The 15,879-nt window shown below is 39.8% G+C and overlaps 1 protein-coding gene across 1 annotated transcript in view; it reads right to left on the bottom strand.

Moving 5' to 3' along the window:
• TACR1 (tachykinin receptor 1) overlaps positions 1 to 15,879 on the bottom strand; it is a 153,898-nt gene that overhangs the window by 120,807 nt on the left and 17,212 nt on the right. The window lies entirely within an intron of this gene.

Raw genomic sequence — 15,879 nt, 5'->3', positions numbered from 1 at the left:
GGCTGGCCTACTGCCTAGCTCATGCTTCCCTGTCCCTTCGTTATACAGCAAACTCTCCCGCTGAGCTCACAACTTTCAGAATGACTTTTTAACAAGAAGAACTCTGTACTTTCATGAGTCAATTCAAGCAATTAACATCTATTAAGGAGCACACAAATATGCCTTTTGTCCTTATCCCTTAATTAAAAAGTCATACAAATGTACATTCCCTAAAGGGATAGTTTTCCTATCACTGTGACTGGATAAGAATGAGACTCTGGGACAACCCAAAAGAGACTATCATATAGGCAGCCTGCTCTATTAAAACAAGAATGATTTAATATTAGGACATTCACTAATAGTAAAATGTCACATCATTAGGTTATAGGAGAAAAACATGTGGTCATTTGGATAGAGACCAGAATGGATTCAATAAAATTCAACATCCATTCTGGATACAATCTTAGAAACTAGGGCTGAAGCTTTCTTTACATGATAGAAAGCATCACAAATCAACAAACAACATATAGAATGATGAAATTATAAAAGCATTCCCATTATAGTGAGGATGTCCACTGTTACTACTATGGTTTAATATTATAGATGCTTTAAGCAAATCAATACAACAAAATGATTATCTAACTTGAAAATTGAAGAGGATTGTCATGGACACTTACTTGGCTATTGGCCAAGCAGCCTTCTTCCCCATCCCCTGCATGCTGTTATTGGCCTTTGGCCACTGGGCCATCACTGACTCTTCCAGAGGTAGAAACTGCAGTCAATCTGGCTGGTAGTCTCTTTCTAAGGCATTTTGGAAGAGAGAGAACAAGAGTGAGGGAATGAGAGCACAACAAAAGAGTGGGCTAGAGATCGTAGGCGGCTGGAGTTGCAAAATGTAAAATTGGGATGCTATCAGAAGTTACATCCTCTTTTATTTGGTTCAAGTTATGTGAGGTAGACTATTTGTGGGGAGAAAGAATGAAGGATGGAGTAGACATACAGAGAGGTCTGGAGCCAAGCCACAGGAAAGCCCAGTTTCTAGTTTATTCTGAGATGCAGCTGTGGTCCTGCCTTTGGGTTATGGGAGATGCCTTAGTGTTCTTAATATATGCTTTTTGCTTGTGGTAGTTTGAGTTGAGCTAATGCAGGGAAGTAACTAGTTATAAAATAGATACGCAGTAATAGATTTTTAAAATAATAATATATAATTAATAAAATAATAATAAGTAAGAATGTATATGATTATAAAAAATATTTTTTCACAATAGCAGCAAAAAGATAAACTATAGGAACAATCGAATTAAAATATGCAGGACAGGAGGCAGCCTGGTGGTGCAGTGTTAAGTTCGCACGTTCCACTTCGGCAGCCCGGGGTTCACTGGTTCGGATCCTGGGTGTGGACATACGCACCGCTTGTCAAGCCGTGCTGTGGCAGGTGTCCCACATATAAAGTAGAGGAAGATGGGCACAGATATTAGCTCAGGGCCAGTCTTCCACAGCAAAAAAGAGGAGGATTGGCTGCAGATGTTAGCTCAGGGCTAATCTTCCTCAAAAAAAAAAATATATATATATATATGCAGGACATTCATATGATGAATACATTTAGTACTTATCAGAGGTGAAATGGAAAACTTGAAAATGGAAGGCTTATGATAATGAGGGAATCAATTATCTCCCAATTATTTTATATTTTAATGCAATTCCAACAAAAACTACATTGAGATTCTTTTTCTTGGAGCATGACTTAGTGATTCTAAGGTTCATCTGTGAGAATAAACTAGCAAAAGAGTCCAGTAAGTCCGAAAGAGAGAGAGTAGCACGGCATGTACATAGGATGCTCGGTAGTGAGAGGCATCTTCCTGCCTGATCAGTTATGAAAATACAGTCCTAACAATTAAAACAGTAATATATCAACACAAGGATAGAAAGAGAGAGCAAAATCTGTAATACAGTACCTAGAAACAGACTTTATTACATACAAAAATTTATCATAAAATACCAGTGGCATTATAAATTTATGGAAAAAGAAAGCCTTCTGGCAAAATTGGTAAACTATCTGGAAAAAATATTTTATTATCTCACCCCATATAAAAACTAGAAGGAACTACAGATAAATACCTAATCTTGGGGTGACAGAGAACTTTCTAAACTTAAAGCCAGTAGCAAAAAAAAAAAAAGGCTTGATCTTATGTAAAACTTCTGAATGTCAAAAAAACCTTCAATAAATTTAAGTAAATAGTAAACTTAAAATATATTTGTACCTCGTACTGAAAAGAGTTAATATTGTTTACACAGAGAGGACTCTTGGGAACTAATTTAAGCAATAAGCAAATAAACCCCAATATAAAAATGGGCAAAAGAGTTAAAACAGTTTCAAAACATAAGAAATACAAATGGCCATTTCATAAGACATATGAAAAAAATTGTTAGGCTCATTAGTAAGCAAAGAAATGCGGTTGGTACAATAATGTGATACCATTTTTCATTCATCGATTCGTCAAATATTAAAGAATAGATCCATACTCCCCAGGTGCCAAGGTGCAAAATCAGGCATTTTCATAGGCCACTGAGAGAGATGAGTTTAGACCTTTCAGAGAGTAAATTCAACAACATGTCAAGAATTTTGGCATTAAAAAAAATAATCTTTGACTTGGAATTCCAATTTTAGAAATCTGCCCTATGGAAATACTCAGTTTGCACAGACTTACGTCGAAGAATATTTGTTATTCGTTATTTAAAAAATCTTGAAACAGATGTCCAACAAAGGGGAATCGGTTGAATGAATTTTGGCCGTAAATAATAGCGTGGTGGGCAGAATAATGCTCCCTCCACCCCCGAGATGTCTAAGTCGTAATCCCAGGAGCCTGTGAATATGTTACCATTGATAAGGAGACTTTGCAGATGTGATTAAATTAAGAACCTTAAAAGGGGGAGATGCTCCTGGGTTATCAGGTGGGCCCAATCTAATCACACGGGTCCTTTAAAGTGAAGAATCTTTCTCAGCTGTGGCCCCATGGAGGCGTGACAACAGAAGAACGGTCAGAGATATTCCTTGTCACTGACTTGAAGATGGAGGAGAGGGGCAGTAAGCCAAGGAATGCACCTGGCCTCTAGAAGCCGGAAAAGGCAAGAAAACGGATTCTCCTCTAGAGCGAAGAACAAAACACAGCCCTGCCAGCACCTTGATTCTAGCCCATGTCAGACTTCTAACCTACAGAACACAAGATGATACATTTGTCCTGTTTCAAGCCATTAAGTTTGTGGTAATCTTTTACAGCAGCTATAGGAAACTAATACAAATAGGATACTTTGCGATCAGTAATTAAAAATTATGTTGGTTAAGAGTTTATTTAGTTAAACTAAAAGCAGCTTACGAAGTTGCTAAGGATGGCAGTCTAGTTCCCATGACAAAATGTAAATAGAGTAGCAATGATCGTTTCTGGGCGCTGTAATTAGAAGAGACTTTTTCTTACTTGATTTTCTGTTTTCCAGATTTTCTAAAAAATCTCTCCTTCATAATCAGAAAAAAAAATACAAAGAAGTATTAGGTAAAATACACTTTAACTTATATTTCTCTAATTATTAATCAAGAGCAATAATCTATGATGGCTTTACTTCTTATGGCAAACACCTACTTCCACCTCCCCAACCCTACGAAAATCGTAGTCTTATGCTACTAAAAATTATTATTGTATTATTGTTTTTAATAAAATATAAATCTCGTTCAAGACTTACCTTTTTCAACTTTAACTTTTGCTTCCCATCTCATTACTAGATAGCAACTGGGTGGAAATCATATTTGATGGATAACAATTCTCATTATTCTTTTCTGGCAGTTCTTCCTTCTTGAATCTTCAATTTTCATTCATTTCTTCACCGGTCATAATATGTCTTTGTGCTTATTTAGTTTTCATCCAGAAAAAGGATGTGACTGTTCTATTTTCAAAGTCCTTGCACGTCTGAAAATATCTTTCACACACGAATAACAATGCAGCTCAGTATATAATAATTACATCATAATCTTTTCTTCTAAAAATTCTATATAGACTTTGATCAATTGCTGTCTGATATTTATTGCTACCTGGAGACTAAGGTCAGAGTAGTTTTTGTTTCCTTTCGGGTATCTTTTATTTTTCCTGCTGGCATATAGGAAGGAATTTTAAAATTTTAATGTAGAATTCAAAAATTTACTAGAAAGTGAAAAGAATATTAATGAGTATAGATCTTTTTTCCATTCACATTCCTTTGAATATATGAGCCCATTCTATATAAAATCTGAAGAGCAGATTCTGCTCAGGAGAATTTATTCTAAGCTGGCTTCTTTTGCAAGAATATCTGGAATGTGAAGTGGGATTTCTCTGGCTTGTATTTTTCATAACTGGTAACTTCTTTCTCAAATTTTATTTTTTCTTATCCTACCTCCTTTGTCCTAGAACAACTTGTTTTTTCTCCCTTTTACATGACTGATTTGGCTTTTCTGTGTTGGTTCAGATTTTCATTATCTTCAAAGCAATTTTAATTCTGAAATTGCATTTTTAGTCCCTTTGTAGTTTTCTCTTCTCTCAGCCCGATCCTTTTTTATCCTGACCTTTTAGATTTTCTTCTCATCTGATTTCTCCATTTGAGAGGCATTTTTTTGTGTGTATTCAGAGAACATAATGTGGGTATTTTCTGATTTTTCTCTTTCTTGTGCTAAATTATTAAAAGAATCATTTTTCTTTAATTCTGCAGAAGAATGCCCTCCTCATCTTGCGGTGTAGAATCTTTTTATAAGCCTCATATTGGTTGCTTGGCTAGAGAGCCAACCAAATCTGGAGTTGATACAAACAAGGTTCATTGAACATTTGGGAGCTGGTAGAAGTCCCTTCTAGAATCTAAATCTGGGAGGCCAGTTGAACAGCCCCTGCCCAAGTTTTGGACCTATCGAGTGTTGATCTTGTGTCGTTTTGCTGAACTGAGGTAGAATTTTCTCTTATCCCAAATGCCACGATCCTTGGACCTGAGAAGGAATAGGAGAAACAACGGCTCCTTGAGCATCCTTCTTTCATGCTTACCCAAGGGACCTGAACACACATCTCAGGTGCCAACACCTGTCCCTTCCCTGCCTGTTACGTGCCCTGATGCATCCTGGGAGTTGTAACCTCCCAGCACAAGAGGCTCTCAAGTGGGGAGAGGATGGGATGAATACACTCCTCTGCTCACCTCAGAAAATCCTGACTTGCCCTGGAGGCTGCCGCCCCTGTTTCCTCACGTGAGCAGCAGAAAGTGCTTGTCTCAGTGTTCTAGGGCTACCAGAACAAAGCGGACAACCCGGGTGGCTTAAACAGCAGACACTTAGTGTCTCATGGTTCTGGAAGCTAGAAGTCAAAGATCCGGGCGTTAGCAGGGTTGGTTCCTTTTGAGGGCTGTGAGGGAAGGCTCTGTTTCAGGCCTCTCTCCTTGGCTTGGAGGTGGATGTCTTCATCTTATGTCTCTTTACATTGTCTTCTCTCTCTGTGCTTCTGTGTGTCCAAATTTCCCTTTTTACAAGGACACCAGTCATATTGAATTAGCGCCTACCCTAATGACCTCACTTTAACATGATTAACTCTATAAAGGCCCTAACTTGAAACAAGGTCACATTCTGAGGTACGAGGTTAGGACTTCGGCATATGAATTTTGGGGGGGACACAATTCAACCCATGACAGTGTTAGCGAGTCAATTCTCCATCTTCTGTCCTGGATGCGGTGCATCTCCAGTTAAGGGGGCAGGAGATGGACAGACCTTGCTAAGCTTCTTGCAATTTAGTGAAAACTGCTCCCACACGCTGGCATATGTTCAGCTGTTAACCTCAGCACCCAATACTGTCGCAGTTTCCATAATTTTGTCCACTTTGCTGAGTATTGTATTGCAAGCCTAAAGACTGAAGAAATGTTGTCAGGGATTATTAACTGACTGTCAGATTAACCATGAGGTTCCAGTCATCAAATATTTGTTGATCAATGAGTGATTCTGGAGTTTGTTCTGCTATACCTCTACCATACTTTATTGTAGCGAATTGTTTGGATGCCCTCTTTGGGTTACTTATTGAATCATGAATAATAACTAGGGGTCATTTTCCACTTAGGAAGTTGGCTTTTGATCTACTTGACAAATAAATCTGGATAAACTAAAGGAGTGCAAAAAATGAAGGAGAGATGGGAATGACTGGAGGAATTTAGCAGCCGACTTCTCCGTAACGAACCAGACAAAAACAGAGGACAACTCCTGTTCTAACCTTCACCTAGGGGGGTGAGCAGCGAACAAATCGTAAGGTGAAGTTTTGTCTAACTATACAATACTTATCTACTAATTTAACTTGAAAATACATTCATCATATTTTTCCCTCACCAAAAAGAACATCGTCTGACTTGGTAATGATCAAACTACCTTCTTAAGTAGAGAGAAAGGCAGAAATTAGAACTTCCTGTTCAGATGCAGAGAACAGTTCTGTAATGAGCTGTCTTGCTCTGCTCCGTTCTTCTGAGCCACGCAGCCTTCCCGGAGGACAGACGCCTGATGTGCTAAACAATATGCTGGTGCCTAGTCTCCCCGGTGAGGCTAATTATGGCGCTGCGGCTCAGGAACTCGGGAATGAAGCAATCATTCTCTTGCTTTGACTCCTCACCCACTCCTGTGCTGCTTCTCAGCTGAAGGACTTCTGTGTCTTGGTTCCCGGTGCGTGCATTCCCCTTTCTGAATTCTGAGGTCCTTTCTCCCCATGTTATACCAAGAACCCCTCAATGGATCCTCAAGTGGCACCGATGTCACTGCATCCACCATTAACACAGAGGTCTAATGTGCACTGTGTTCTAACATTTCTCTTCCAAAAGCAGTAGCTAAGTTGGCATCAGCTTTGCAGATAATAACAAATGGCTGCTGAGGAAGAGGTGTTATATAAAAGAAGATTCTTTTTTTTTTCATAATCCATAGAAATGGAGACTGAAAGGAGAATCTCTTCCTTTTTCATTTTATTTGCATTAATTCTCCCCACTTGTGAATTTTTACAATAGTTAAGGATTTCATTAAAGATGCCTCGCTGGGAAATTAGAAAGTTATGGATTGCAATGGCTTCTGTTATCAAATGGAGGTTCCATTCTCAGTCTCAATTTCAGGGAATGAGGGGGGGCTGAACACAGGCTTTGAAGGAATCAATCAGGAATCTTTATGGATTGATCAGAATTCTGATCGTTTACCGACCTTTACTCTGAAACAGTGTCTGCTTTGAGGCTCCTGAGTGCCAAGTAACTAACGGTCCATGAAAGTATCTTTGAAACTGGGTTTCTAGATCAGAGAGATCTTCAGATATGAATGCCCTCAGTCTCCTTGCTTCTGGATGATGGGTACTTTCTTTTGCAAATTGATTATCTGTAGAGGTGAATTTTGGCTGTTACAGTGACTCAGGGGAGCTGCTGGGGGCCAGGAATGCTGGACGGCCTGCAATGAGTGGTACAGTCCTGCACAAAGAAATATTGTCCCACATGCCAAATGATTTTTGAAGGTCCTTCCAGATAGTCATGAAGATGAAAAACCTGCTTATAATTACCCCAATCCAGAACCTAGCTTTGACTTTTATATAAATAGAACGAATTAATTTCCTACTACTTAAAACAACACAGATTTATTATTTTATAGTCCTAGAGGTCAGAAGTCTGAAATGGGTTTTGCTGTGCTAAAATCAAAGTGTTGGCTGCTTTCTGTTCCTTCTGGAGACTCTAGAGGAGAATTCCTTCCCTTGCCTTGTCCAGCTTCTAGAGGCTGCCTGCCTTACTTGGCTCATGGCCTTTCCCCCCATTTGCAAAGCCAGGAGCATTGCATCTTAAGATCTCTCTCCCAATTTGACTCTCCTGCCTCCAACTTTCATTTATAAGGACCCTTGTGATTGCATTGGGCCCAGCCAGATAGCCCAAGACAATCTCCTCAACTCAGGATCCTTCACTTAGTCATATCTGCAAAGTCCCTTGTGCCACGTAAGGCGGCACATTCACAGGCTCTGGTGATTAGGATGTGAACATCTTTGGGAGACCATTATTCTGCCTACAGCATAAAGAGCATTTTTTAACTTTTTAAAAAAAATATCCCGAATTTACCCAACTACCACAATAAATAAGGGAAGATTATCTTTTGTTTTGTTTATTATCAAGAATTGACCCCATTTCTCATTTTAGAACATCATGTCACTGATAGCAGTGTGGCTCATAATATTTGAGTTGCCAAAAAAAAAAAAAAAAAAAAGAAAAAGAGAAAAAGAAACCCCACTACTCTATCTGCCTCCATCTGTTGCTGTCATACTCTCATTATTCTAAATAAAAGTGTAAGCCTAGCACATTCTTCCTGTATCTTAAAGCTGTATGCCTGAGCATTTCCATATTGAAATGCATATTATTTTATTATAAGTTGCATTTCTCTTATTTCCTTTTTATAATACAGGTAGGATATTATATTGATTTGTTTCCTTGAAAATGTGTGAATAGGTTGATTATAATGTCTATGATTTTTATTCTGTAAAGGGGGACATTATAAAATATTTATTATAAAAAGGCAGGACACTAAGTCTGATGTGTGCTTCTCAGATTCCTGCTGCCCCTCTCAGTTGAAGGAGGCTCTTCTCCAGGTCAACAGTATCACCTATGCAATAGATTTCACTCCCTTCAGTCTCCTTCAGAACCCCACTGAGCCTGTTCTTGCTAAGGGCATCAAGCAATGCCCCCATGACAGATTCTATAGTTCTGGTGAGCACTCCACTCCCAAGATCATGAACTTTCCAGGAATGTCTCCGGAGGAGGCCTCCAGACCTCCAAGAGCCTTTGGCAAAGCTGTTCTTCCCATAGCAGAATTTCAAGGAATCCCATGGGACCCATATGCTCCTGATAAGACCTCTACCCTGTCCCTACGTTACTACTACAAGATGTCTCAGTGTCCACTACCAAGGAGGAAGCTCTAATTAGGAACATTATGGGCCTTCCTTCTAATGACCGCCAGGACCAATCCCCTCGCTCCTTACTTCTCTGTGTATCTGACCACCAGCAGAGGTGTGAGCTTCTCCAGTTAACAACTACCACCCCGGCTCTTATCTCCTGTATGGGTCAAAACATTTCCCTAATCTGACGTACCCTTTCAACCCCCATGGAACACATAGTCTGTCATCAACAAAATGCTCACCCTCTTCTTCAAAGGCTCCGTTCACCATGTGACTACCTGTAATGGTTGTTTCAGGACATCACTTCCATCCCTGCACTCGTCTCAGGTGGCGGCTGTTCTTCTTCGACAGTCCACCCACCACAGAGCCTGGACCGGGGCAGATTGTCCTCCCTGCTCCTCACCTCCATTTCCGGACCATTATTCCTTCTTTCTCTTTTAAGCCCTGGCCTCTTTGAAGTACATGATATCAGGCTACACTACCTGCTACACTTGTACAGCCGTCCCCTGACTCATCTGCTGCTCATCCTTCTAAGCCATTGAAAATTTCAGCCCCTGGCTCACTGTCTTCCTTCCCACCACTGCTCCTGTCTTCAATTTTGGTGACTATAATATCCACATATATAATCAATCCACTCCCTGACTCACTTCCTTGACTTCCTCACTTCCAGTTATGCTTCCCTTCACTTGCCTCTAGCCTTCTACTCCCATGGTGAATCATTACCTGGACTTGGTCATCACCAGTAACTACATCATTTCTAAATTTTCTACTTCAGGCCTCTTACTCTCTATCAGCTCCTATCTTTTCAGTTCACGCTCTCTGGCAGTCCAAGTCCAACAATTCTTAATACTCATCAGAATCTCCCATCCATCGATCCTACCACTTCTGTCTTTTAGCCCCTCGTGTCCTTGCTTCTCTATTCACCCAGCTTAGGTTCCATGGTCCCTCACTATAATTACTCTTTGCACATGCCATTGACTCCACTTTCCTCCCTCTCTCTATTTCACTCATCTGATAAAACCCCAATGCTAATAATTCTCTGCTTTCTCTAAACCTACATTATGGAAAACACACATTATGTTGACAGAGCTCTGAATTCTTTCGTCAATTCACAAATCTCAAGTGGCCCTTCAGCCTTGCTTGACAATCCTAAGGTATTTCTCTAGTTGCTTTGCTCTCCAACTCCACAACATGACTATTTCACATCTTCTCTCTTCTCAGCCTCTAGCACCGCCTCTTTCCTCACCTTCAGCTGATGACCTTGCTTTTTATTTCACTGGGAAAATAGAAGCAATAAAAATGAACTATGTCATTTTATCATCAAATCTACCAGCCTATCCGCACCTCTACCCATATGTCCACCATTTCTCTAGCTACAGTGGATTATCCCTTTTCCTTTTGAAGGCCAACCTTGGACCCATCCCCATTTGCACACTCAAAAGCTTTGCTCCTATGTCCTACCCTCACCAGCATCACACATTTCTCTCTTAATTGCCCCTTTCTTACTACAATACAAACATGCTGTAGCTTCTTCTCCCTTAAAAAAATCCTCCCTTAATGTACCTTCTGCCTACTATACTTTTCCTCTTCTCTCATTTATAACTCTACTTGTCACCTCACAATCTTCTGTTGGCCTATCCCAGTCACTCCCCTCCCTTGATTGAAGCCATTTTTGACAAGGTCAGTAATGATCTCATCTTGTCACATCCAATGGTCTGGTCTTGGTCCTCATCTTACTTACTCTCAGCAGCTTGTAACACAGTAGGTGCTTCCTCCTTCCTGAAAGGCTTTCTTATTTAGCTTCCAGAATACTTCACCTACGAATTCTCTTAACTCATTGGCTATTCCTTCTTGGTCATATTCGCTAGTTCCTACGCCTCTTCCTGATTTTCTAAATTTGGAGTTCCCTAGGACTCAATAAAAGGCAAGATTCTCTATATCACTCTTTCCTCTAGGTGATGGAACACAGCCTTGTGGTTTTAGGTATATGCTAATGACTCCAATATTTGTATCTTAGCCCTTACTGCTCTTCCTTAACTTCAGATTTAAAAGTCAACTGTTGGTCCAAAGGAGACATACAGATGGCCAATAGGTACATGAAAAGATGCTCAACATCATCAATCACCAGGGAAATGCAAATCAAAACCACAGTGAGTTATCACCTCACACCTATTAGAATGGCTATTATCAAAAAGATAAGAAATAACAAGTATTGGCAATGGCAAGAATGTGGTAAAAGGAAACCTTTGTGCACTGTTGGTGGGAATGTAAATTGGAGTAGCCACTATGGAAACAGTATGGCAGTTCTTTGAAAAATTAAAAATAGAACTATTGTTTGATCCAGCAATTCCACTTCTGAGTATTTACCCAAATAAAATGAAATCACTAATTCAAAAAGATATATGCACCCTCCTGTTCATTACAGCATCATTTACAATAGCCAAAATATGGAAAAAACCCATGTCGATCAATGGGTCAATGGATAAAGAAGATATGATATATATATATACAGTGCAATACTATTTAGCCACAAAAAAGAATGAAATCTTGCCATTTGCAAATAAATGGATGGACCTCGAGGGCATTATGCCAAGTGAAATAAGTCAGACAAAGACAAAGACCATATGATATCACTTGTATGTAGAATTAAAAATAAGAAAAACAAGCTCATAGATAAAGAGAACAGATGGTTGCCAGAGGTGGGGTATAGGGGTTGGGCAAAATGGGTGAAGGAGGTCAAAAGGCACAAACTTACAGTCATAAGCTCAATAAGCCATGGAGATGTAATGTCCAGGATTGTGACTATAGTTAATAACACTGTATTGCATGTTTGAAAGTTATAAGAGAGTAGATGTTAAAAGTCGTCATCACAAGAAAAAACTTTTTTTTGAAACTATAGAGGGTGACTGATGTTAACTAGACTTATTATGGTGATCATTTTGTAATAGACATGAATATTGAATCATTATGTTGTACATCTGAAACTAATATGATGTTATATGTCAATTATACCTCAATAAAAAAAGTAAAAAAAAAATCAACTGTCAGTTCACTCAGTATCTTCACTTGTCTATCTGCTGTCTATCTTAAACTTACCAGGGCCAAAATCACTCCTGATTTCTGCTCCTGAACCTATTTCATCTCCATTCTTCCCCATCTTAGTAAATGGAATCACCATTCTCTCAGTTGCTTAGCCTCAGGTGTAGGAGTGATTCTCAATTGCTCTTTTTCTCTTTTATCCTGCATCTAGTGCATCAGCAAATCATTTGGCTGTACTTTCAAAACGTATCCCAAATCTGATCACCTCTTACCATCTCTACCTTTGTATCCTGTTTAAAGCCACCATAATCTCTCTCCTGGGGTCACCACAGGAGAGCTCCTAACTGGTCACCCTGCTTCCACCTCTGCCTCCCTACCTTCTGATCCCACACAACAGCCTGACGATCTTTGAAAAGTGTAGATAAGATCATGTACTTTCCCTGTTCATTATCTTCTAATGGTTTCTCATCACACATAGAATGAGAACAAACTTATATTGCTGTGGCAGACACTTTTAATGCTCACCAAATATTCATTTGCCCTCCCACTTTTTCCAGAGCTCTTGCAGTTGGGCCATCCCATATGACTAGTCCTTGCTAATGAATTGGGAGGAGGAGTGATGTGTTTCACCTGTGGACTTGGGCAGGTTAAAGCTCCTGTGTGACTCCCATTTCTTTCTTCCTTTAATGTAGCAACTGAGGAGCTCATGTCGAGATGGATGAGCCACAAGATGGAAACAGTCTGCAACCAAATCATGTTTTTAGGGAGCTGACCAGGAAAGAATTGGACCTGCAGTAGATTTAGAGTGAGTGACGAATGAACTTCTGTGTATTAAGCCATTGAGATTTAGGGGTTTGCTTGTTACTGCAGCATATCATAGTGTACCCTGACTAATACATGTGATCTATATGGCCTTCTTCTCTAACTTCATGGGCCTTTTCTCCCCGATTCACTGCAATCAGTCCATACCCAGGTTTTATTGCCAAACCTATTCCCATCTTGGGGCTTGTTATTCTAGCTGTTCCTTCTACCTAGAAAGTCGCTGCCCAAGATCATCACATGGCAGACTCCACCACATCATTCAGGTCTTGGTTCAAATGTCCCCTGCTCAGAAAGGGTTTCTTCGATCTCCTTTTTTAAAATGGTCTGCTTCTACTTTCCACCACTCTCTATCCTCTTACCTTTTTCATTATTGCACTTACCAGTACTCAAAATTACATATATTTTCAGTTTATTTGCTTATTGTATATCTCTCTAAAAGGAAAAGAAGGACTTTGTTTTTGTTCTCTGCTGTATCCTCAAGATCTAGAATGTGCCTGGCACATAGTTGACATGCAGATTAATTTAATTGCATTAATGGTTCCAATTATTTCTCTCTCCCTGTATCCTTGCCCTTTGCTATGACTGTTTGCAGTTCTTATCACTAGAGAGGCGGAATCTGGTCCCCCGACCTTGAATCTGGTCTCGTCTGAGGACTTGTTTTGTTTTGGCCAGTGGGGTATTAGTAGATGTGACACAAGTATAGACTCGAGAAAGTGCTTGTGTGTGTCTGTTTGCCTTTTTCTCCTTTGCCATTGCCATGAGGACATACCTTGACTAGGCTGTGCAAGGAGGAAAGACACATGGAGAAGAGCTGAGCTGCCCCAGTCATGTCTGCTGAGGCCAGCTTAGGTCAGTTGGCAGATGGCTGGCGTCAGACATGTGAATGAGCCCAGCCATGATTCAGACAAACCCAGCGCATATCAGCTGAATGCTGCAGACTAATGAACTGAGCAATTGTTTACTGTTGTATACCACTCAGATCTTGTGGTTGTTTGTTACACAGCATTATTGTGGTAGTAGATAACTGATAAAACAGGGGCTAAATAAATAGCAATGGAATGTCTACAGTGGCTATGTCAATGTTCTACAGTGGGTGTGAAGGTGTTCTTTCCTAACCTGCTCAGCAACCTGTGCTCCTGATTTGACCATCTATCCATCCGCTCTTCCAAGTTAGTAAACTGGGAGAAGGTTCAACCTTCTCACTCATTTCCAACTCCTACTCCTTTCCAAACAGCAAATGGCCTGATAAATCCTACAATTCCATTCTAAAATCTTTGGAATCTGGGTTTTCTAGTCCCATCACTCTAATGATATTTTACTTCAATATTATAATAACTTTCTATTTGGAACCCTGACCAATAGTTTCTTCCCCACTCCAGAGCATACTCCTCACTTCTATTTTATGAAATTCAAAAATGGATATGGACTTATAGTTAGAAAAAAGATTGAGGGGTCACTTTGAAAAACTTCTTTTCCAAATTCCTGTGAAAAACACCTAGGAAATAATTTTTAAAAATAAAAAAGAAAGAAATACAATCTGAGCAAGTTCAATAAGGGGGAAAACAGTAAAAAACAACAAAAGCAAACATACTCCAGCCTGTTGGTTCTTAACTGTCTGAATAATTATTTTATTATTCCTCATACAATATCAAGTATTAAGATTATTAAAAATAAATGAAAGTGGATTAAACATGACCCCTATGGTCATGTCGCTCACTCACCATAGTACTTATGCATTGTGATTTTATGTGTCTTCCATTTTCTTTTAATTTTATCCATGGATAAATTTTTTCTTTTTTCTTTTTTTTTGGTGAGGAAAATTGGCCCTGAGCTAATATTTATTGGCAATCTTCTTCTTTTTGCTTGAGGAAGATTGTCACTGAGCTAACATCTATGCCAATCTTCCTCTATTTTATGTGGGATGCCACCACAGCGTGGCTTGATGAGCAGTGCTAGGTCCACACCCAGGCTCTGAACCTACAAACCCTGGGCCACCAAAGCAGAACACACGTACTTAACCACTACGCCACTAGGCCAGCCCCCATGGGTAAATTTTTAATGTGAACAACGGTAAGTATAAATGAAAAGCTTTGGTTCCTCCAGTGCATCATACTTCCTCCTGCTCAGTGCTTTCATAAACACAGTTAACTCGTTTAGAACTCTTTCCTCTCCACCTACTACTCTCCCTCTTAAGTTAGTTAGGATTATGTTTGGTTGCAAAGAACAGAAAATCTGTCTATGAAGGCAATAGAGGTTTCATTGCTTTTCATAACAGGAAGGCCAAAGGAAGGTAGTTTAGGGCTCGTGCGTGGGTCAATGACACGCTCAGGGTTCCAGGCTGCTCTAACTTTCTGATCCACAGTCCCTAGCAGGTAGCGGATGTGCGCATAGATAAAATGTGCTGCTGCCTTCCAGGTCTCCCACCCTTGTTCTAGAGAGGAAGACGGGGGAAAGGCAAAGAGTGGAAAATGCATTTCTCCTTGCAGCCATTGCCTTTTTATGCAGGAAGAGAAGCTCAATCTAGAGACTTCCTCCTGCACTCCACTGGCCAAAACTTTGTCATATGGCCAATGCCCCCTTCAGGGAAGGCTGGGACACTGCCAGGGTCTCTAGCAGAGGATGGAAAAGGAGAAGGGGCTGTAAATGGCTTTGTGTAGACAATCCACAGTGTCTGCCACGCTGCTTACCCTAACTCCTATTCACTCTTTAGGTCTCAGCCCAAAACCATTCAAAGTGAATTTTTATATACTTTCTTAACATTAATGTTCTTTAATAGCTCTTAAGACAGCTTGTAATTATACATTGATTTGAATAATCATTGGATTAATGTTTTATTAATATCTGTTTGAGGGCGGACATCAGGCTTGATTCTTGCTGTCTATTTTATCCCTGGAGCCAAGGTATGCATGGTATTGACTCTCTATAAACATTCAGATCTACGTCTACACAGCGTGAGGGAGTTCAGTGTTAGTAGAACATAACAATTACCACTTTAAAAGCAACGTGATGATGAAAATAAAATGTGCCAAACTCAGTTTGTGTTAATAACATGTTAGAAACCAATAACCCGTATGTATAATGATTTTATTTAAACCACAAC

Source organism: Equus quagga, chromosome 5, assembly GCF_021613505.1.
Source record: "Equus quagga isolate Etosha38 chromosome 5, UCLA_HA_Equagga_1.0, whole genome shotgun sequence".
Classification (NCBI taxonomy): Eukaryota; Metazoa; Chordata; class Mammalia; order Perissodactyla; family Equidae; genus Equus; species Equus quagga.
Note: the sequence above shows the minus strand (reverse complement) of the source record. Positions and strands in the feature narration are given on the sequence as shown.